This window comes from Kogia breviceps, chromosome 10 (assembly GCF_026419965.1).
Source record: "Kogia breviceps isolate mKogBre1 chromosome 10, mKogBre1 haplotype 1, whole genome shotgun sequence".
NCBI classification, from domain to species: Eukaryota; Metazoa; Chordata; class Mammalia; order Artiodactyla; family Physeteridae; genus Kogia; species Kogia breviceps.
The window spans coordinates 61454352-61476811 of record NC_081319.1 but is presented as its reverse complement, the minus strand read 5'-3'; the positions used below and the strand labels follow the sequence as shown (position 1 = coordinate 61476811).

Genomic DNA, 22460 nt, shown 5'->3' with positions numbered 1-22460 from the left:
CCTATTGAATGGCTCAAATTAGAAAAGTCCATCCACACCAAGTATTGGTGAGGCAGTGTAGGAACTGGAAGTCTTTTACACTGCTAGTGGGAAGGAAAATGGTACAGTCACTTCAGTCAACGGTTTGGCTGTTTCTTTAAAAGTTGAACATACACCTACCGTATGATCCAGCCTTTCTGCACCTAGATATTTATGCAAGAAAAATGAAAGCATATGTTCATACAAAAACTTGTACATGGATCATCATAGCATCGTCATTTTTAATAGAATTGTAACAACCTCCAGCACCCATCAACAGGCTAATGAATAAACGTACTGTGGTATACTCATACAGTGAAACACTACTCAGCAAGGCAAAGTGATAAACTATTGATACCCACAAAAATATGAATTACTCTCAAAATAATTACATTGTGTGAAAGAAGCTAGATAAAAGAGTCCTCACTGTGTGAATCCATTTATATAAATTTCTAGAAAAATGCAAATACATCTCTAACGATAGAAAGCATATCAGTGGTCACTTGGGAATGTAGAGGGGTGGAATGTGAGGGTAAAAAAGGGGCTTTATGAATGAGGCATAAAAACACTTGCAAGTGATGGATATGTACCTTTTCTTGATTGTGTTGGCAGGTCCATGGGTATATGCACATTTCAGAACTTATACTGTGTTCTTTAAGTATGTGCAGTGTACTTTGTGTCCATTATATTTAACAGAGCCATTTTTAAAAAGGCTAAGAAGAGACATTTGTCTCAACAAATAAATGTAGCAAAGAACAGAAAAGTCAAGTACAGTATGACCTCTGTCAGTTGAATTTTCCTATAGTCTATTTCCCTCAAAAAATATATCCCAGTTCTTAAAAGAGATGGGACTCTTAATAAAAGGTAAAAAAAAAAAAAAAACCCGGCAAAGCCATCAGCAGCGTGAGCTCCAGCTACTCTTCAATTGTGAGACACTAGGTGCACGGTGCAGACATGCTAGGATGTTTGTTCTTCCTGCCCAATATTTTAGAGAGGATATGAAACACCCCCATTAAATGCCTGCAAGTGATGGCCAGAGTGGAGTTTGGAGAATGATATCTGTGATCTTTAATATGGTTGTGCCTCTGTAAAGAGTCTCACTCAGAATTTCCAGAGTAGTTTTGGAGTCAACTTTTTTTTAATTTTTGGATATTATATATGTCTAACTCACCTCAAGAATATATCCACGTAGACTTGAAGTTAGGGACCAGCTGGTGTAAATTTGTGGGGTTATCTCCTGACCTAACCTTTTAGGTTCTTTTTGTTCCTTGATTGTAGTTAAGTTTCATCTTGCCTCAGGGCCTTTGTATTTGTTGTTCCCATGTTTTGGAAATATTATATCCAGAAAAATTTTCCATAAATGATTCCTTTCTATTCTTTGGCACTCATCTCTTAAAGATATTTTTCCTTGATTGTCCTACTAGCCTTAGTCCCAATTTATCAGATTACCTTACTTCTTTCACAGAATAATAATAAAAACAAATATTATCTTTGGTGTCTCTTTGCATTTAGAGGAACTTCTTCCCAAACAACTCAAGCCCCACAGTGACAGAGGTTGTTACCTTTCTTATCCCTTAATCTGCGTCTTAGAACTGTGTCTGGCATGTAGTAATCACTCGAGGTCTGTTGACTGTGTAAAGAATGTGAGTTGGGCTTCCCTGGTGGCGCAGTGGTTGAGAGTCTGCCTGCCGATGCAGGGGACACGGGTTCGTGCCCCAGTCCGGGAAGATCCCACATGCCGCAGAGCGGCTGGGCCCGTGAGCCATGGCCGCTGAGCCTGCGTGTCTGGAGCCTATTTGGAGTTATTTGAGTTCGCTCTTAATGATGGCTGGTGTTGGTATTTACCCAGAATCACCTCTCAGTCTCCTTGTTCTAGTTCCTAGAGAATAGACAGGACAGAGTTTCCTCTAAATTACATCCGTTGGGTTTGCATTCCTGCTTGTAACAAAATAAGCACCATGCTATGGCAAAATGCCCCTTGATTGTCTGCCACTTGTTGCTACGTTCCTTGTTAGTGTTTAGAAATAATTTGTCTTAATGTTCCACATTATAATTGATGGAGTACAGAAAAAAAAGATCTCGGGGCTATGTCAGAAGCAATCAGACAGATATTTTAATTTACCCTTTTAATATATTTAATGCTGACTCTGAGGAATTGAGCAGTATAGTCATCGCGTTATTGCCATTGCTGAAAAAATGTATTTATGGTGAAATCTATGGTGACTTTGAAAACATTAGCTGATGGGGCAATTGTCAGCTACATCTTAAAGCTCTGAGCATGTCTCAAAAAGTTGTGATATGAAACACCTCTGCCTTTTCTTGTATTTCTGTTATGTTCAACTACTTCACAAAAAGCATTCTTCATATTCCTGAAATAATGATGGGATTAGTTGAGATTCTTTTGGGTCCTAAGGGACCAACATGTGTGCATACTAGTGTCGAGTTACACAGAGCCTGGATGTTTGGCTCCAGACTGAAAGCCCCATGGAGTCGTTTTTTCACATCTGTTCACCAATGTGTATGAATGGGAGAAAACCAAAGTTTTGGTTTGTTCGATCAAGGGCAGCCACACTCCTTTTACTTTTGCTGTGAAAAGCAAGTAAAGACGTGTAAAATATCTGAAAAAAAAGCCTCTTAGGGTTTGGTGGAACGCTTAAGTGGGATGTAGAGAATATACAACAAAAAGAAAAGCAAGTGAGCATTGCTGGCAAACTTTTTCAAGGACAGCTAACAAAATAATAATAGTAGTAACAACAATAGTAATATTGATTTTAAAAGACTTAAGAGTGGCATGGGTTCCTAACCACTCTACATGTATTAACTCTGCACCACAACTCTGTAAAATGGGTGAGGTTATTAAGCCCTTGTTTTTCAAAGAGGAAGTGAAACACAAAGAAGTACCACTTCTGAAGTCCCACCACTAATAAGTGGTGGGGCTGGGGAAAAAAGATCCAGGCAAATTAATTTCAGAGTTAGTGCTCTTAACCAGTAGGTTATGTCCCACAGGTAATATTTGCACATTTTGAAATCACTTTACAAATACTGTTTTTACCCCTAAAGTACACAGGGAATACCCAGGGAAATTGGCATTATAATTATTTTTATATCCTTGCCAATAATCTGTTAACTTTTGGCAGTTCAGTATCCTTCCCCAACTTCTTCTTTTTTTTTTTTTTTTTTTTTTGCAGTATGTGGGCTTCTCACTGTTGTGGCCTCTCCCATTACAGAGCACATGCTCTGGAAGCGCAGGCTCACGGGCCCAGCCACTCCGCAGCATGTGGGATCTTCCCGGACCAGGGCACAAACCCGTGTCCCCTGCATCAGCAGGCGGACTCTCAACCACTGCGCCACCAGGGAAGCCCCTTCCCCAACTTCTTAAAAATTCAGCCTACAATCCAAAAAAATAAGGGCTAGTGTAAATAAATGTCTTGTAAATCCAGTTCAAGAGAGCAACTAAAAACTAAGGCCCCCGGGGACACACAATTTTGACAGGCACAAGCCTGCTGTGTTCCCCTTTTGCCTGGCAAAGCAATAACGCTATTCTTTTCTACTTCACCTAAAACTCTGTCTCTGAGATTTGATTTGGTACCAGGGCACAGAGGCCGAGTTTTTGGCATCAATCTGCAGAGCAAAACTTGTGGCCTCACATGGCTAGTATATTCAGTGCACACTCTTGCCAGATTTTGGTCCCCAAAAAATGAGCTCTGGAGGCCCTCGGTCCTCTCCTGCTGCCCTGCCAGTACAGGAAAGCCAATTCATAGCCCCATCTACTGCTCAGTATGTACCCAGTAGATACTTTTCTTACTTCACTCTAATAATTGAGCACTCAGCACATACCAGGTGCTGTGTTAAACCCTTTACAAGTATTACCTCTTGATTTACATATCAATTTAGGAAGTTATTTTTATGCCTGCTGTTTAGAGAGAAGGGCCTGGCCCAAGGCCCCAGGGAGGAGGCAGGATTCCAACCAAGGTCTTCTTGGCACTAAAGCCCAAATGTATAACTAATAAATCATCATCAGATCCAACACCCTCTATTAACATGGGGTGTGCACTCACTCTTTGATTCTTTTTATATTCAGTGTTCCTTTATTTTTAAATCTTTTTGTAAATTTTAAAGTAAAATATGCTCATTAAAAAAAAAATCAAGTACGAAGGAAGTAAACCTAGCACAAGGCAAGCATTCTATTTAGTGCTGTGTTCCTCTCACAATTTCTATCCCCTCCCTAGAGGCAACTGATAATAGTAGATTCAAGTGTAGTTTTCCATATCTTTTTTCAATGCTGAGAGCAATCTTTTCTCCCTTAAGGATTCACCCTGCTTTGAATTTGTCTTGATATGTCAGTCAGATCCTGTCTTCTCATTTTCTTGTTCCCTTTGGTATGGGTTGAGGAGTTGGGGGAGAGAGTAGGATACTCAAAAAATGATAGCCTATGTAGTAGCTTAAATCTTTCAATAAAGTTTTCTTTTTCTTCTCACCTAGTTTTACAAATATAAACTAACAAATTCACCCTGTACATGAACTTAACTTCAATAAATACCTATTGGGAGCCTATAACTCAAGTGCTGTTATTACAAACACCTATAAAATGATCCAATCGTCAAAATGTTCATAGCCTCTCTCCCAAGGGAGACAAAAAAAAGAAAAAAAAAAAAAAAAACCTAAGGCCCCCAAGGATGTAAAAGAGAAAGCAAAAGAAAAGGAGACAAGAAGCCCAAACCCTATGATTAAGCTCCACGTTGTTAGGTAAAGGGGCATTTAATTAATGCTTCTTTAATACCTTGTGCACAGAGGCATGGCTCTACAGAAGCCAAGGAGTCTCCCTTTCATCACTGATTCATGGTATGATTCTGGCAGGGTCACTTCCTTCTTTGAGCCTCAAAGCTTTTCATCAATACAGTGAGGGAAATGGAACAAGGTCAGCTCTCACAAGCCAGCTCTCATGTTCTCTCATGTTACCAGTGAGTCTAGGTAAGTGCCGAATGTTTTTAACATGACAGATTATATTTTTTCTTAACCATTTCTCCTCTCCTGATTTTTACATAATTTCTAATACATAGTAGAATAGTAGAAAAGAAAAAATACCACATTGAAAAGTAACTGATACACTAACTTTCCATTCTCCTTTCACTGCCAATTCAGCCCAAAGCCTTCTGTAGAACTCTGATGCAGACCATGAAAACACACTGTAAGTGTTCCAAAGTCTTTTCCATATTTGGTAGTCCTCTGATTTCCATTGGCAGAACTATCTTGCACTGTCATCTGAAAGTCCATCAAAAAGAAATTAAGGGGCTTCCCTGGTGGTGCAGGTGTTGAGAGTCCGCCTCCGGACGCAGGGCACACGAGTTTGTGCGCTGGTCCGGGAAGATCCCACATGCCGCGGAGCGGCTGGGCCCGTGAGCCATGGCCGTTGAGCCTGCGCATCCAGAGTTGTGCTCTACAACGGGAGAAGCCACAACATTGAGAGGCCCGCGTACCAAAAAAAAAAAAAAAAGAAAGAAATTAAGTAATAGGAATTCATATCAATGGTATTGGAGAAAGAAATCCTTGAAATTATCTTACTGTGTGAACCTTCATCCATGTACAAAATCAACAAGAACGGTTAAATTTTAAAGGCAACATATTCCCATGAATAGAAGGGAGAACATAACACAGATAATATAAAATGCTAACATTATGTACATATACATATGTACAAGTGGTCTTGAAATATATTCCCAGATATTAATTGGATTAAAGTTTGGGGCAATAAAGCATTTTTTCTCATAGAGAACATTATTCTTTAAGGCACATACAGACACATATATCTGCCCTGCTGGCCTCTCACAGATTCAGTTGATTCCAGTCATGTCCCCAGTTCATTTCCCCATATATTTATTCTCGGAATAGTGATTTTTGAACAGGTGTTCATCTCTTTAGAAATACCTGTGCCATGACCGCAGAGTACTCAGATTTCTTTTTGGCATTTGGTGGCATATGATGGGGAAAGTGATGAGTTGTATGACAGGAGAGGTACAAGGTGAACCTTAGAGTAAGTAAGACTTTATGCATAGTTCTTAATCCCAAAAGGAAAAGAGAAGGATAGCAGCAAAAATCATTGGAATAAAGGACCTCTCAGATGAATCAGCATTAGGATAATTCATTGGTTACTGACTGTCCAGTCGTTTTAGGTTATAAAGTATTCCTGAGTGACTGCATCACTTTATGAAAGGATCTACCTGACTATAGCTTTCTTTTGCTGGAATTAGTTTAGATGGCAATATTATGCATAGAGAATGGCAATTCTGAATTCATGTCTTTCCCAAATTGAAGACACTCGTTAAGGTACAAGTTTCCCCAAGACTGCAAATGATTTATCCATACTATACTAAACTAACTGAGACTGTGTCTTACCATTCTTGTTTCTTAAAGGTGATAACAAGGCTAACTTAGAGTAATAGCAGGATATTTAGAAAATACTTTCAGGTTAAGTTTTGTAAACAAAGTTCAGTGTTTACCCACCAAAAGCAAATCAGCTCATTTAGTATTGCAGGAAATGCCCTCATACTCCTTTGCTGCCACTAAAGGAATTTAAAACACCTGTTGGATATATTCCCTCCTAGAATGCCATTTGTACACTTATTCCTAATAGGACCTATTATTTTAAATGGAAACTCATAAGGGTCAGAATTGATACTCAGTATTTTTAGTGATCACATGGTTTAGGGTTCTCAGATTTGGGCTCAGACTTGCATTTCAAGCATTGCAATCTGGGCTTGTTAATGATTAGTGGCGATAGTAGTTGATGAAGCAGACTAGCATAGCAGCTAGGGCGACTATGGACAAATTACATTTAACTTCTCTGTGCCTCAGTTTCTTCCTCTGAAACTGAGTTTCTTCATCAATGGTGATAAATACTGGTACCAATCTGACAGAGTTATTGTAAGAAATGAAAGAGTTCACAAATTTCCTAAAGGGTGAATGTTTGGCTTGTCGTTACTAAATGCTGGTAATTATTAGTAAAACAATATCCCTCTATTATTTCTTATATCAGAATAATAATGATAAGAGCCTGTTATTTTAGTAGTTCTATTTTTTGGTCATATAGTTTAGACTAACTCATATTGTTTAAATGTGAAACCAAGAAGAAAAACAGATTTGTTTTGTTTTTTTTAACCTGGTCAAGGAACCCAAATCACCTAATTCAGAAATGTTTCTAACTTGGCATCTGCCTTGAATCTGTCACATCCAGAGAAAGTTTATTGTCTCAGAAAGTGACAGCCTTGTATTTGTGTAGCATAAAAAAGAAGATACATGCTAGATAAGATATATACCCCTTATCATAGTCACGCCACATATAGTGCAACACTATTGCTGCTGGGTTCAAACATTGTGATCCAGAGCCTGCCATTGCCTATTATCAGGAGCAGGAAAGCGTAAGAACTGTATGTGTTTGCCCTTAAGCTGGTCTACAACACAGATACTGTCAATCAGCCTCTGATAGTACCTTCCCCGTGGACAACCTTCTGTGCTCTTTTGAGCATGCTCAGATGGAGTCCACCATCAGTGCGGTGGGAGTTCACTTCACTTCAAGTGTGTCCAGGTTCAAGGGTGAAATTAACAAATACTAATCAAATCTGTGGCTGTCCAAACTAGGAAAATAGTTAAAGAATCAGGACAGGAAGAACCAGGCAAATACTCATTTGGCGTCAACCCAATAAAAAAGCTTCTTGTTGAGAAAAAAGTTGCCAAAGATGAAAGCCCAGAATAGTGCTACTTTAGCCTAACCACAGTGTCAAAGGAAATAACACACATATACACAAATGCAAAAGGAAGCTCTCTTCACACTAATGCCCCAAAGTCCTTTATGGATCTTCAAATTGAGCAGATTAGGTAGGTTGATGGTTGTCCTTTATGGAGTGGGTCCACCTAACAAGACTGGTTACTAACAGAATATCTCTGTTTTGTCGTTTAATAGACATCCCAAACTTATATATACCTTGCAATCAAATACACACATCGTCACTCATGCTTTTCCTGTAGACTCTCCAAAACAGAAAAGGGCAGCTCCACTCTTCCTGGTGCTCAGTTACAAAATGTGATTCATCTTTCACATTTTTCTTTCTCTCTCCTTTCACATCCAATACAGAAGCAAAATGTGTCAGCCCTATCTTTGAGATAGAACTAGAATTTCACAGTTTCTCGATTTTTCCACTGTTACCACTCAGGATTAAAATTTTGTTGTCTGTCATCTTAATTATTATCCCTCTGAATTGTGTCCTTAACACAGTGGCAGGAGAACCCTTTGAGAATCTAAGTCAGAAGAATTATGTGACTTCAGTGTCTTCCCCTTCATCATAGTTGAAGCTGAAGTTCTTAAAATGCTGCAAAGTAGCTACATGATTACCATCCACATTATACATTTGATATCATCTCCTTCACCCTTACTCCTTGCTCAGTCTTTTCCAAACACCTTATATTCTTTAGTCCTTGATGTTCAACAAGTATAGTAGGCAGACATTTTCACTTCCTGTTCCCTTTACCTGAATTGCTGTTCTCTTTACTATCTACAGTACTCATCCACTCACTTTTTTAGATATTTTCTCAAACATCACCGTCTCCATTAGGAGGCCTTGCTTGGATTCCCTGTAATAACCTGCAGCCCCACTAATACACCCTACATCCTTAGAAGCCTCCCTTCTGCTGTAGAATCTGTTGAATGAATGAATGGAGTGAGCTATGTCTAATTTCAAAAAAAAATAAACATCAACCGTAAACACTTGTTGAGAGACGGGTTCAGGGTATAAAGAATAAAAGAAGTGTAAATTCAGGCCTTACCATTCACCATCCATTCCCTCAGGGTTCTGCTATGGTGTATCTTTGAATAAAAAACACAATTTGATAAGACTAATTAATAGCTTAAATTCATTAGAATCCCAAACGTTTTATAGTACAAATGTGATAAAAATTATGTCAGAGATTCTCAACAAAATGTTAGCAAATTGAAGGCAAAAAAGTATACAAACAGTTATATACCATGACCAAATGGGATTTGTGTCAGGTATGTAAGCCTGCTTCAACATTTGAAAATTAATATAATCCAACCAAGACAAAAAAAAAAGGAAAAAAATATATATAAATACATGCTGAAGAAGCATTTAACAAAACCCAGCGTGCACTCATGAGAAAAACTCTCCATAAACTAGGAATAGAGAGGGACTTTCTTAATTTGATAAATACGATCTACAAAAACACCAATAGCTAACATCATACTTAGTGGAGAGAAACTCAGTGCTTTCCCCCTAAGATTAAGCACAAGGCAAGGATGTCCTCCTTTATTATAACTTTTCAGTATTGTGCTGCAAGTCCTTGCTAATGCAACAAGGCAAGAAAAGGAAATAGAAGGTGTACAGATTGAGAAGGAAGACATAAAGCTGTCTTTGTTCACAGGTGACATGATCATCTATGTAGAAAATCTTAAAGAGTTGACCCAAAACTCCTGTAACTAATAAGTAATTACAGCAAGGTTGCAGGGTCCAAGGTTAATATACAAAAGGCAATTGCTTTCCTATATACCAATAATGAACAAGTGGAATAGGTTAAAAAAAACCCATGTTATTTACAATAGCACTGCCAAAAATGTAATACTTCAGTATAAATCTAATAAAATAAGTACAACCTCTAGAGGGGGAAAACTACAAAACCGTGATGAATGAAGTCAAAGAATATCTAAATAAATGGACAGGTACTGCATTTTCATGAATAGAAAGACTCGGTATTATAAAAATGTCAGTTCTTTCTGACTTAATCTACAGAAATTTAGTGCGATCCTAATCAAAATCCCAGCAAGTTATTTTATGGATATTGGCAAACTGATTCTAAAGTCCATATGAAGAGGCAAGAGACCCAGAATAGCTGTCACCTCACTGAAGAAGGACGAAGTTGAAGGAATGGCACTACCCAGCTTGAAGACTTATTAAGAAGGTGCAGTAATCAAGACAGGGTGGTATTGGTGAAAGAACAAATAGATCAATGGAACAGAATAAAGAGCCCCAAAATAGACCCGCATAAATAAAGTCAACTGATCTTTGGCAAAAGAACAAAGGCAATACAATGGAGCAAAGATAGTCTTTTCATCAAATAGTGCTGAAACAACTGGATATCCATAGTAAAAAGAAATTAGATATAGACTTTATATCCTTCATAAAAATTAACTCAAAATGAAACACAGACCTAACTGTAAAACTCCCAGAAGATAACATGGGAGAAAACCTAGATGACCTTGGGTATGGCAGTGACTTTTAAAATATAACACCAACGGCACACTCCATGAAAGAAAGAATTGATAAGCTAGACTTCAGTAAAATAGAAAAGTTCTGCTCTGTGAAAATCACTATCAAGATAATGAAAAGACAAGCCACAGAGTGGGAGAAAACATTTGTAAAAGACACATCTTGTTAGGGTAAAGTGGCAACTTGCAAGCTTCTTATATGTGCAAGTGGTGTAATTTATTTTGGTATGTAGTGTGAGGTACAGACTTTAGTTTTCAATGGGTGTGTAGTTTTCTAGGCATCAATTTTAAAGATTATAACTTGACTTTATCACAATCAAACTTCCAGACATACTTAGAACTATTTGTGGATATTTTCTGTTTAATTTGTATATGTGTTCATTCATGTAGTAATGCTATGATGTTTGAATTGTAGTGGCTTTATAGTTAAGTTATATAGCTGCCTGCTAATTAACAGATACTTAACTTCTAATAAAATTTATGACTTGTACCTGAATGCCTCCAGATTATGTTCTTCATTCAGACTCTTCTCTATTCACTCAGTATAAATTCAGAGCTGATATACATTAAAAACTGAACTAAAGTGGCTAACACCTTTTAGTTTTCATCTATATTCCTAGATTTAAAATATGAGAAAGTAATAGAATGCAACATTTTAAAAAACCTCTAATGACTCACATTTTCTATCTCTAATTAAAACAGAATACCCTGTGGAATATCTTTGCATCATTTACCCGGTTACATTAATTCTGGCTGCTGAAGTTAATTTAAATTCACTCTGGTAAAATGAAAGCTCAGTATAAGCTTTTAGCATACTCAGTGAGACTTACAAATAGTCATCTGCTAGGTGGTAAACAGTAAGCAGTCTTGTTTATTGCAAATAATCTTAGACAATAAATGTTATTTATGCTCCATTAAAGAATAAAGATGTCAATCTGAGATCACAAAACGATCCTTTTGTTAAAGCTAAAAGCAATTCTGCTTTGATTAGTTGCAAATGCAAATATTACCCAACTTCTTTCTCCTTCTTTGATAGTTGTATAGAAATAAAACTAAATCTAAGAATGTAAGCCAAACCCACTACAGATGAAACTGCAGTACAGGCGCAGTATCTTCAGTGATTTCTAGATGATTTCTATGCTCAAACCTTCATTCTATCCTCTCTTACTAAACAAATTGTTTAGTTTTGGTTTTTTTTAGTAAGTTTTATTACACAACAGATTCATATTCTTTATAGAGAAGTCATGTAATCAAATAATCCAGGGCTTCCCTGGTGGCGCAGTGGTTGAGCGTCCGCCTGCCAATGCAGGGGACACGGGTTCGTGCCCCGGTCCGGGAAGATCCCATATGCCGCGAAGCGGCTGGGCCCTTGAGCCATGGCCGCTGAGCCTGCGCATAGAGGCCTCAACAGTGAGAGGCCCGCGTACCGCAAAAAATAAATAAATAAAAAATAAATCAAAAAATAGATTAAAAGCAGCCATAATGCCATCTCTCAGATATATTATCACTGTATCTATTTTATGGTATAACTTTCTTATATATTTTTTAACATCTTTATTGGAGTATAATTGCTTTACAATGTTGTGTTAGACTCTGCTGTATAACAGTGCATCAGCTGTATGTATATATATATATATCCCCATATCCCCTCCTTTTTGCGTCTCACTCCCACCCTCCCTATCCCACCACTCTAGGTGGTCAGAAAGCCCTGAGCTGATCTCCCTGTGGTATTTGGCTTCTTCCCACTAGCTATCTATTTTACATTTGGCAGTGTATATATTTCCATGCCACTCTCTCACTTCGTCCCAGATTACCCTTCCCCCTCCCCGTGTCCCTAAACAGAATTTTAAGAAGCTAGCCAAGATAAAATGAGAACCTGATTTAGACTTAGGTCCCAAATTCACAGCTTCAGTGATTTAGGAAAATTCCTTAACAGCTATACTGAGCCTCAGTTTTCACATTTGTAAAAGGGTGAGGATTAAAAAAACTGATACTTCTGGAAATGCCTGTCATTCTGATTGGATATTTTTAAAATGTTAACTGAAATTTAAATGTATAAATTATAAAAAGACGATGACAAAAAGGCCTATTATCGTTTTATTACCCAGATAATCCCTGGTGGTCCACTGATAGGAGAAGGGGCTTCTCTAAGTAGTTTTCTTCATCCTGATTTCTGGACACTCCCCTCTTTAATCTGCTTCTGGAGGCAGCGGGTGACATTTTGGCAAGTTTTATTCAATTTCTTTATGCCTTGATTTTAGGAAAGAAGTATAGTAGCTGTGCTGAGCTCTGCCAAGTCAGATAGAATTTTGGAGTATTCTCTTTCTCTCTCTTGTAGACAGCCACTATCATTTGGTAAGCCATAAGCCTTCTTTTGCTTTGACTGAGGTTAGTGTGTTTCCTGGATTGCTAAAATATGTTTTTAGTGTTTACTTGTTTAGATTGAAAACATTGGGCTATGCAAGAGAGCTAACAGAATTCTGGACTCCATATTTTCGTTTTTACTTTTTATTTTTTCTCAGACTTTGAACCAACAATGGCTAAGAATGAGAGGAACTCAGACCCACATATTTTTTTCCCTTGTAAAGCACAGAGAATATGGGAAAAGAATTAAATTGGGAAATTGTTTTGCTCCTCTTCCTCCTCCTTTTTGGTCAGTTACCTTAGTCGTCCACCTCACTTTGTATTTCTAGCCTGGCTTCAGAAAGACCTGAATTTGATGAACTACACACTGTTTGCATGTAGATTGATAGAAGGAACCAAGATCCAGACGACCTTAAATGGTGGCTTCATGGAATTATATTCAAGAAGGATGGTCCAGCCAATTTCCTCACTTCCATTGTGAAAGGAGTTCCCTATTCCTAAGAAAATGGACCTATGTCCGACTGACACAGAAGATGGAGATTTATCCCAGTGCATTTATATATGTATAAATATTAAAATTATGTATATATATATTTATATATATATATAAAATGCCTAATGGAAATAGATGTTCTATTTTGTGTTTTTCGTTAATTTTACTTATAAAATTGTGACCATTTTTTAACTCAAAAGAGGAGAACCTTAGAAATTAATTAAAAAGACATTTTCAGTAGTCTAAGTTTCACAGTGACTTGGCAGAGAAAATTGCTGAATGTTTAAATAACAGTGCTGGTATGCTTGGCTGTTGTAACACTTTACATCTGAGTTTCTCTTCCTTGAAATTACAAGAAATATATGACCCCAGAAAGATTGAGAATTAGGAATATTCTGCTTGCTTTTTATATAGCCTATTGAAGAATATTTTGATTAATTATTTGGAGGTCATAGGAAGGAACCTTCATGATCTAACTTTTGAACAAGTAGTGTTGCAACACAAAGCTATGATTTAAAATTAAAAAGGAAATCTGAAATGACCTATTTCTTTTGGCATCTCAAGCCAGATATCTGTCAGTAAAGTGAGTCACTTTTCAGACAAATGGGTGGTCAGCAATATAATTTTTTATTGGGAAGCTGAAAGACACCATTGCCAAACAGAGCATCTGCAGTGTACACATCTATATTTGAGCATCTTTCGTTTTCCCAAGGGCTGCAGATGAGAAGGAAGGCAAAGGAATGCATTTGAATAAAGCTTTTCAAGATGGATAGAACAAAGAGCATTCCCAGAGGCAGGTCAAGTTCAACCCAAGACCAACTCTCTCTGTGCTTTCACAACTAGTTAAAATACAAGAGCAGTAGTAACTCAGCTCTCAAAGCAGTGCTGAAATCAAGCAGAAGGTTGTTAATATTGATACGGTTAACATAACATACATCAAATACGATTACTGAATTTTCTGAATGCAAAAGTTCTCCACAGTGTTGACATTTCCTTACTGAACTCCCAGGATTGTTTGGTTTCAGAGGCTGTTGGGCTCAAGACGCATTTGGTTTTAAATAACCCTTCATAAAAAGTTCAGCTTTCAGTCTAATATGATTGAAACCCAGCTTGAGTGTGTTTTATAATGCACTGAACTGGAAAAGCCTATGGGCATTGAATTATTCAAAACACGGTAGGTGAAGGAGTGATATGTGGGGAGGAGGTGATCAAAGAAATCAGTGAGACTTGATATATCTTGTTATCCCATTTTATTTACCTTTTAGAACTCTTCCAAATATTAGAGGAAAGAAATCAATATCAATTTTCACCTATCATGTTCCACACTTCAATTATTAATGAATGTCAAATGTGACCACAGTTTTCTGTACCACCTGCTCTGTAATAATATTTCTGAGCCTTTATTAAAACTGTAAAATTGTCATTGAATTTCCAAATATGATTCTCCAGTGGGTAATTCAGCTTGTTTTATTAATAAGCCAGTTCTGATGAGTAATACTAATTTAATACGCATGCATGTAAGGTTAAAGTGTAAATTATTGCTGCCGAAGGTGATGAGATATGACTGCGATGTGGTGGTAGGGTACTCACCTTCCGGAACGAACCCTGCGAGCAGTGTTCGTTGGGAGAAACCAGTACTTCATATAGTAGCAAGTCTGATATTATTCTGCATGTCTCCTGTAGCCGCGGAATGCACACTCACACACACACAAACATGATCATGGGTAAAAAAACACACATGCACACCTTACATGCTTACATTAATTTCTGAATATGAAAAAGCTTTACTGATGATTTGTATTTTTATAGTTTATTATCTTATCTATACTAAAACACTTATTAAATCACTTCCTGTTTTGTTATCCATGGAATCCTTTCAATTTTGAGATGCTAAATATAAATCGAAATAATGATTATAGTCCTTGGCCATGAAAGACTAAGTTACAGAGAACCCGGTGACTGGAGGTCAGAGCTGCCACAGAATTATTCTCTGCTCCAGAGACCATTCGAATATCACTGTGTACCCACTTAAGGATACAATGCTGCTATTGAGAAACTAGCTCTCTTTTATTTCTACTGAAAGGAGAGAACAGTAGGGCACCTTGGCTGCGTGAGTGTATGAGACTGTCTCTGTTTTGTACAATAAGCTACAAACAACACATGAAATAGCCTCGGGCCTTTTGTCTTTTGTCCCCAGCTCTTTCCTGTATTGCTCCTGATCAATTACACTTAAATCAACAAGAGTGCTTGAACAATTTGACAGTTATGTTTCCCATACCCTGAAGCATTTTAAAGGTTTACTGAGATAAAGCTATTTCAAAAAATACTCCCTCCAATTTTTTTCAGGGTGGGATCAATGAAAGTAAGTCAGAGGAAAAAAACTTGAGTTCCTGGCCTACCACTCTAAGGCCAGGCAAGCATAAACCTTCATAGCAAAACCTGTTTGCTCCCAGTTGAGAATTCGGTTTCCATGGTCTTATATAAAAAGTATATGGAGACTTAAATTCCCTATAAACCCTTTCCAAAGAGTAAATACAGTTCCTTATTCGTAAGAGGTGATGAAAATTACAATTTTGTTGAATAGGTGGAATATATATTACATATAATATATATATTTATTTTTAATATATATATAAAATATATAAAGTTACTATTCAGAGTACTAAAACATGGATTTTTCTTACTTACCAAGAATGAACAGTAACTTGATCTCTAAACAATAAAGCACCTGGTCATAACAGAATCGTAACAAATATTTGATAGCAGAATGAATTCACTGTTCAGGTGTAAAGAGGGAATAGCTTCACTTCTCCTCTTTCGTGCACCCCATTATTGCATCCTGGACAGAGGGGATTTTCTTGATTTTAATCTAAAGGAGAAATATTCACTTTTGTTAAGATGGAAATTGACAACCTCAGTAGACAGAGGCACTGTTTTTATTTGGGTGAATTCATGTTTCTAGTGATAATTCAACGTGTAATAGGGTTTTCTCTGCCACTCCAAAATCTGAAAATAATCATCTCACCATAGTTTCAGGATAGCCCATTACCGATTCTGTGGAAAGGATATTCAAAATACCATGCTTCATCAGTGTCTTCTTTGACTTATTAATCAATGGACAACTACTGAGTTAAGACAGTGTGTTATCCTTGCTTCAAAAAAATAAAAACAAAAAACCCCACAAACACAAAAAAAACTGTTAATGATGAAAACTTATTATGCCAGGCCGTAGTATGGCCTGACTTGGAAACTTAGTTTCAGAGGCTTTTGTGAATATACCAAGGAAAGAGGACCTAGGTGTATCTTATTCCCACAGGCCGTCAATAAATATTTGCTTAATGGAGAAAAAAATTAATATATAGTATAGGAGAGAACCTGACAGATGCTTAACATTAATGAGTGACAGCAATGCCCAAACTCATCTGTGATCAAACACTATGAAAATATCCTCCTAAGGATAAACTTGTTACAAATAAGAAGTAAAAATTCAACTATGGAGATACGTTCAGTTTCAGCTCTGATACGCAAAAAGCTTGGAAGTTGTCATTGTATCTTATCCTTAAAAGATAATGCTGTACAAAATGAAAATCAATGACTTTTCTCAGACGTGATTAATAAAACATGTAACTATGAATTTTAAAACCGTAATTATGTGTATATATGTGTCTCTGAAAACTGTGTCCAAGAAAACTGAGGCTATCAGTATAAACTCATTTAACTTCTAACTCTTCTTACCTTTATTTCCTCCCAAACTTACCACTATCCATCCAACTCGAAGGATACAAGTGATTTTTATATACTGTGCAAGGTATTTTTCTTATTCATATGTCCATGTTTCCCCAATTCTCGAAATTATTATCTACATCTTCAGGATCTCCTTTATCGGTTCCTTCATTTCAATATATAAAATATAAGTCCTTCTCATTCTAAAAAAATTCTTTTTTTGCTAATTATTTTCTCTTTTCATCCAAACTCCTTCAGAGTAGCCTGTTCCCACTGTCTTCACTAGCCCTGCCTGGGCCCCACAGGCAGCCCTACACCCTCAAAAGTTACTGCCGTCTGGCTTTTTGTCCACCACTTCACTGAACTGCTCGAAGGTCACTGGGGTCCTAACTGCCCAAATCCAATGGGCACTTACATTCTCTGAAGGATGACACTCTCATCTACTTCCTCCTTCTTGAAACTCTATCACCTCTCTCCTTCCCAGAATTTTTTCTCTGCTTATTACTTAAACGTTGTCAGTACTCACAATTCTCTGAAATCTCATCCATTTTCATGATTTTAAGGACTGCTGATATGTGCTGATGACATTCAAATTTTTATCTTTCCATGTCTTCATGTGCATGTCCAGTTATCTACCAGTTTGTCTCCTGAATTCTACAGGTGCTTTAAAATTCAACATGTCCGGAACTAAAGTCCTTTCCCGAATTCAGTTCTTTATCCCTTATTTCCAAACTCAATGATACCACCACTCAACCTTAGTCACACAGATGGGGGTTCAGCCTCCGCCTCCTACTTCTTTGTTACTTCCCAAGATCAACTCTTGTTTGTAATTTCCTAAATACAATTAGAATTTATTTCCTCCCTTCATCTGTACCTTATTTCAGACCCCTTTCTTCTTTCTATTACCTGGTCTAGAAATTACCAAATTGCTGTTTGGTGGAACCAGTTGTTAGACACTTCTGTTAAACGAGGACTCTAGAGTCAAACAGCTTTGAGGATGGCTGTGTACCATACGCCCACTGTGACCATCCAGAATGAACATTAGCCTACAGTAGCCTACAGCAGCGCCTAGAAGCTGTACAGTAAAGAAACCTGATTAACTTTACTTAAGCCAGGTTCTCCCTTCTGCCGGCCTATAATCCTTTCAGTAGGGACAGGAGAGGAGGTGGCAGCGTGAAAGTCCCTCTCAAAAATAAAAAACACTGCTCCTCAGAAGAGCGGGGCGTAATTGTCTCCAGGCTTCTTCAGATTCCTCATCCATAATGACGTCAGTGGTCTAAAATGACACCTGAACTTGTCTTTTCCATTCTTAGCTATTTTCTGAGGAAACCAGCTCCACGCACATGGATGGTTAAGACCCGCTCTCCTCCTCCTCGCTGCCTCCTTAAGGGCACTTGCCACTGCCTGGTGACACTGCACTGATCCTCCAGAGCCTGTGCCTGTGGCTCCGTAACACACCCCTCTCACACTCACGGTTCTGGACTTCTGCTGTCCTCTCTGCCTTGAGTATCCTTGCCTTTCACCGGCTGACTCAACAGTTTTTCAGGAGTCCTTTACGACTTAGCTTAGGGACTGCCTCTTGTGATGACTTTTCTTTGCCTCACAGCTCCCCCTCTTTTTCCACAAACACTGACTAAATGCCCTGAATATGCCCGTCATATCATGTCATGTGCAGGATGAGACATCTGTGCGTTTTCCCCTCTGACTCCACTGCTAAAGGGCCAACGCGTGCCTGGTACATAGAATATGTTCAATTAATGCTGAATGAATGAACATGTGAATGCAAACAGTAGTGAAGGGCTTAAAATGAAATAGTCTCATCCCACTCCCACATCCAGTACTCAAGAAGCGACCCATTCTTTACACAGGTTTTTAATTGTAAAATAAGATATGCGTACTGAGAAGTGCACAGGACAAAACTGTCAATGTGACAAATAAAAAGAGAATACTTACATAACCACTACGCGAATCTGTAAGTATTGATACTTGTCAGCATCTCAAAACCCCCCCATATCCTTCTGTCATCACAATCTCCTTCTCTCTTCCGGGTTAAACACCATCCTCATTTCTCGACAATCATTTCCTGTAACCTGCATGCATCCCTAACAAAAGAGTTTAGTTTTGTCAACATCTAACTTTTTGTAGAGGATCATAGTATATGGAGTCTTTTCTATCTTATTTCTTTCACTCAACATTGGTTTAAAAAATTCATCCACATTGCTGACTGTAGCTCTAGTTCATTCCGTTTTATTGCTTGATATTTTCCCACTGTATGAATACACATAATTTATTTATTTTTTGACTCTTAACAGACATTTGGTTTGTTTTCAGTTTGTGCTAATGCAAATCATGCACATGAATCCTGCTGTACCAGTTATTCTGGTGCATTTACACAGGGCAGGGGTGAGGGCTGCTGAGTCACAGGCTCTTTATATACCTTCATTTGACGGAGAGTGCTAAATGCTTTCCAAAGTAGTTGTGTCGATTTACATTCCAGTATAAGCAGGGTAGAAGATTCCCATAGTACTCCAGGTCTACAATACCTGATACTACCAGACTTTATTTATGTATTTGTCAATCTGATTGGCATGTAGTTTCACTGGTTTTGATTCACTTTTCTCTTAATACTTAATGAAGTCGTACACTTTTCCGTGTTTACTGGCTGTTTGGATTTCCTTTTTTATGAGGCTTACGTCAACTCTTTTTATTTTTTAAAATTTATTTTTGGCTGTGTTGGGTCTTCCTTGCTGCGTACAGCCTTTCTCTAGTTGCACAGAGCTGGGGCTACTCTTCATTGCGGTGGCTTCTCGTGTTGTGGAGCACAGGATCTAGGCACGCGGGCTTCAGTAGTTGTGGCACGTGGCCTCAGTAGTTGTGGCTCGCAGGCAGTAGAGCGCAGGCTCTGTACTTGTGGCGCACGGGCTTCATTGCTCCACGGCATGTGGGTGGGATCTTTCCAGACCAGGGCTCGAACCCGTGTCCCCTGCCTTGGCAGGCAGATTCTTAACAACTGCGCCACCAGGGAAGTCCAACTATTGTTATTTGGAATTCTTCTCCAAGTAACACTCTTATATGACTATTTTCTGACTCAATTTGAGGCGTTATCTGTTCAACTTGTAATTTACTAAGTAAGTAAGTTTAGTTCCTTTACACTCTTTCCTATGTCCACACTGCTCAGATAAACTCTCAACATCACGCTTTGTAAAATGAGGGCATTCATACCATCTTCCCTTTTTTCTACCTCCTGTCTACCTTCCAAACCTAGCTTTTACGTTGTCAAAGTTGAAATTTATATTCTGTTCTATGTGCAGTTAAGTCTTCTGTTATTTGAGAGTCAGTAGGGAGTAAGGTTTAACAGAACAGGCAGAGAGCCTAAACTCAAAGCCTCGATCCAACCCTAAATTATGTACAGCCTGGGCAAGTTCCTTCCCTGTCTTAGCTTCCTGTCCTCAAAAGTGGGAATGATATTAGCACCAACCTCATAAGGCTATTCAGAGGATTAAATGAGTTAATATATGCAAAAACACTTAGAGCCTAATATATACTAAGTACATACTAGTACACAATACATTTCAGTACATACTAAGTTAATACTAATACATACTATGTAGAGTTTAGGTTAGTTATTTGTTATTACATGCAAGTTGACAATAAAAGCTGCAAACCAAGACAGTATTGCCATTATTAAATTAATACTGCCCACTGCAGATGTATTGTGTCTCTGTGTATAGACTATACCTCCTTCTATACTGTGTCAGTGTCACCGCCCTGTGTAGGGTGACCACATACCCCAAGCCGCCGTGGGCTGTTCCAGTTATACCTGTTGTCATGATGTTACAGCATTAGAGTGCCTCCTTACATTATTAAAGTGTTTTGGTTTGGACAACAAATTAGATAGGTGGTCATTACCCCTGTGTGTCACTGAAAAGGGAGATATCTATAGTGTCAAGTTTAAGTGGATTCTTCTCTTCCTCACCAGTGGTAGGTTAAAACTCAACCACAGTTTAGTTTGATTCATGTTTATGTCAGTATAGCCTTTTCTCCTCTGGAGTTCAAGTTCCTTCTCCTCTTCCTCTCCCTCCTCCCTTCCAACAGTGCCTAATACATAGTAAGTACAACATGCCTCAGGGTGTTTCTAAGCTCTCAATCACACAATCAATAGAAGCCTCTCCAATCTAGACTAGCTGCTCTCTGCACTGAATCCCCTATTACCTTCCTTCTTGGATTATTCCCTCATTTTGCTGGGTTATTTCTATACATAGTTTAAGATATAGCAAGGAGGTAAATTTTTCAAATTTCTTTGTGTACAAAATATCTTCTTCAGCCTCCACTTATGACTGATAGTTTGGCTGGATACAAACCCCTAGGGTGAAAATTATGTGCCTGAAAAACTTTGGAGGTATCTTTCTAATGCCTTCCAGGATTCATGGTGCTGAAGACAAGTATGATAAAGTCAGATTTTAACGTTTTATTTTTACGTGACCAGTATTTTTCTCTCTGGAATGGATGTATCCTCTCAGTAGTTTATTCTATTTTATTTTATTTTTTCAGTATTTTAAAACTTCACAATGAAGGGTGCCTAGGTATGAGTCTATTTTTGTTCATCTTGCTCAAAACTTGAGTAACTATTTGCAATCTGAGGCCTGATGTCTACTTTCAGCTGTGGGGAATTTTCTTGCCTCTGACAGCTTCCCTCCATTTTTTGTCTGGGTCTAGAGTTTCTAATAGTAACATGTTGGATCTCCCAGATGCAGCCTCTCTAACATATTTCTATCACATTTTCCATTGTGTCTTTCCTTTTTATATACTGGGAACATTTTTTAATTCCTACTGAATTTATTTCAGCAACCATATTTTCATTTCCAAGAGACCTCTCTTGCATTCTGACCATTCTCTTTGTAATTAACACCCTATTCTTATTTTATAGTTGCTACCTCTTTTTAAACCTCTCTCAGGATACTAATTAGGGTTTTTCCTTAAATTATTTTCTTCCCTAAATTGTCCCTGGTCCTACTAGGATATGCTTTCATTTTTTCCCCTCTCTCATGTTGTAAGCTTTACTCAACTATCAGGCAAATGACAGTTATTTTCTACTTAAGAATGAGTGCAGAAAGCTCCCTGAAGTCAACGATTGATTGGCGTCTTATGCAGGAAGAAGCGGGGAGTAACCGTAATAGGATCCCCCCCGCAAACACTCTTTTCTAGGGTGTAAAAACTCACACTAGCTGCTCCAGTTCTCCCCAGTTTCACTGGGAGAAACAGTTTCACTGTTTTCAAAATGAAGTCATCTCATTTCACGAGCGTGAGGGCGGGGCTGGGAGTCCACTCCTCCAAACAGAACCCTTCAATGAGCTCCCCTATTTCAGTCACACTTTTAACTAACTCCACCCTCTCTCCTACATGCCCATCTGAGCGTGGGGCTACTTCTGCAGGTGGGGTCAGAATCCTCCTCAGTTGCAGGTGATCCCTGTGCATATTCTAGGTGATGCTTTTCCCTCTGTTCTACTGCTTCGGTTTCACACTCTTCCACTTGTCTTCCGTCTTTCAAGACTATGTTGAAATCTCTTGACTGTTGTGGGCTTATATACTTAA

The 22460-nt window shown here is 38.2% G+C and overlaps 2 pseudogenes; both read left to right on the top strand.

Annotated features, from left to right (window-relative positions):
• Window positions 1-13133, top strand: part of LOC131763970 (RNA/RNP complex-1-interacting phosphatase-like) — a 46107-nt pseudogene extending 32974 nt beyond the window's left edge.
• The window catches only part of LOC136791925 (UDP-N-acetylglucosamine--peptide N-acetylglucosaminyltransferase 110 kDa subunit pseudogene), a 70889-nt pseudogene that overhangs the window by 14087 nt on the left and 34342 nt on the right, over window positions 1-22460 (top strand).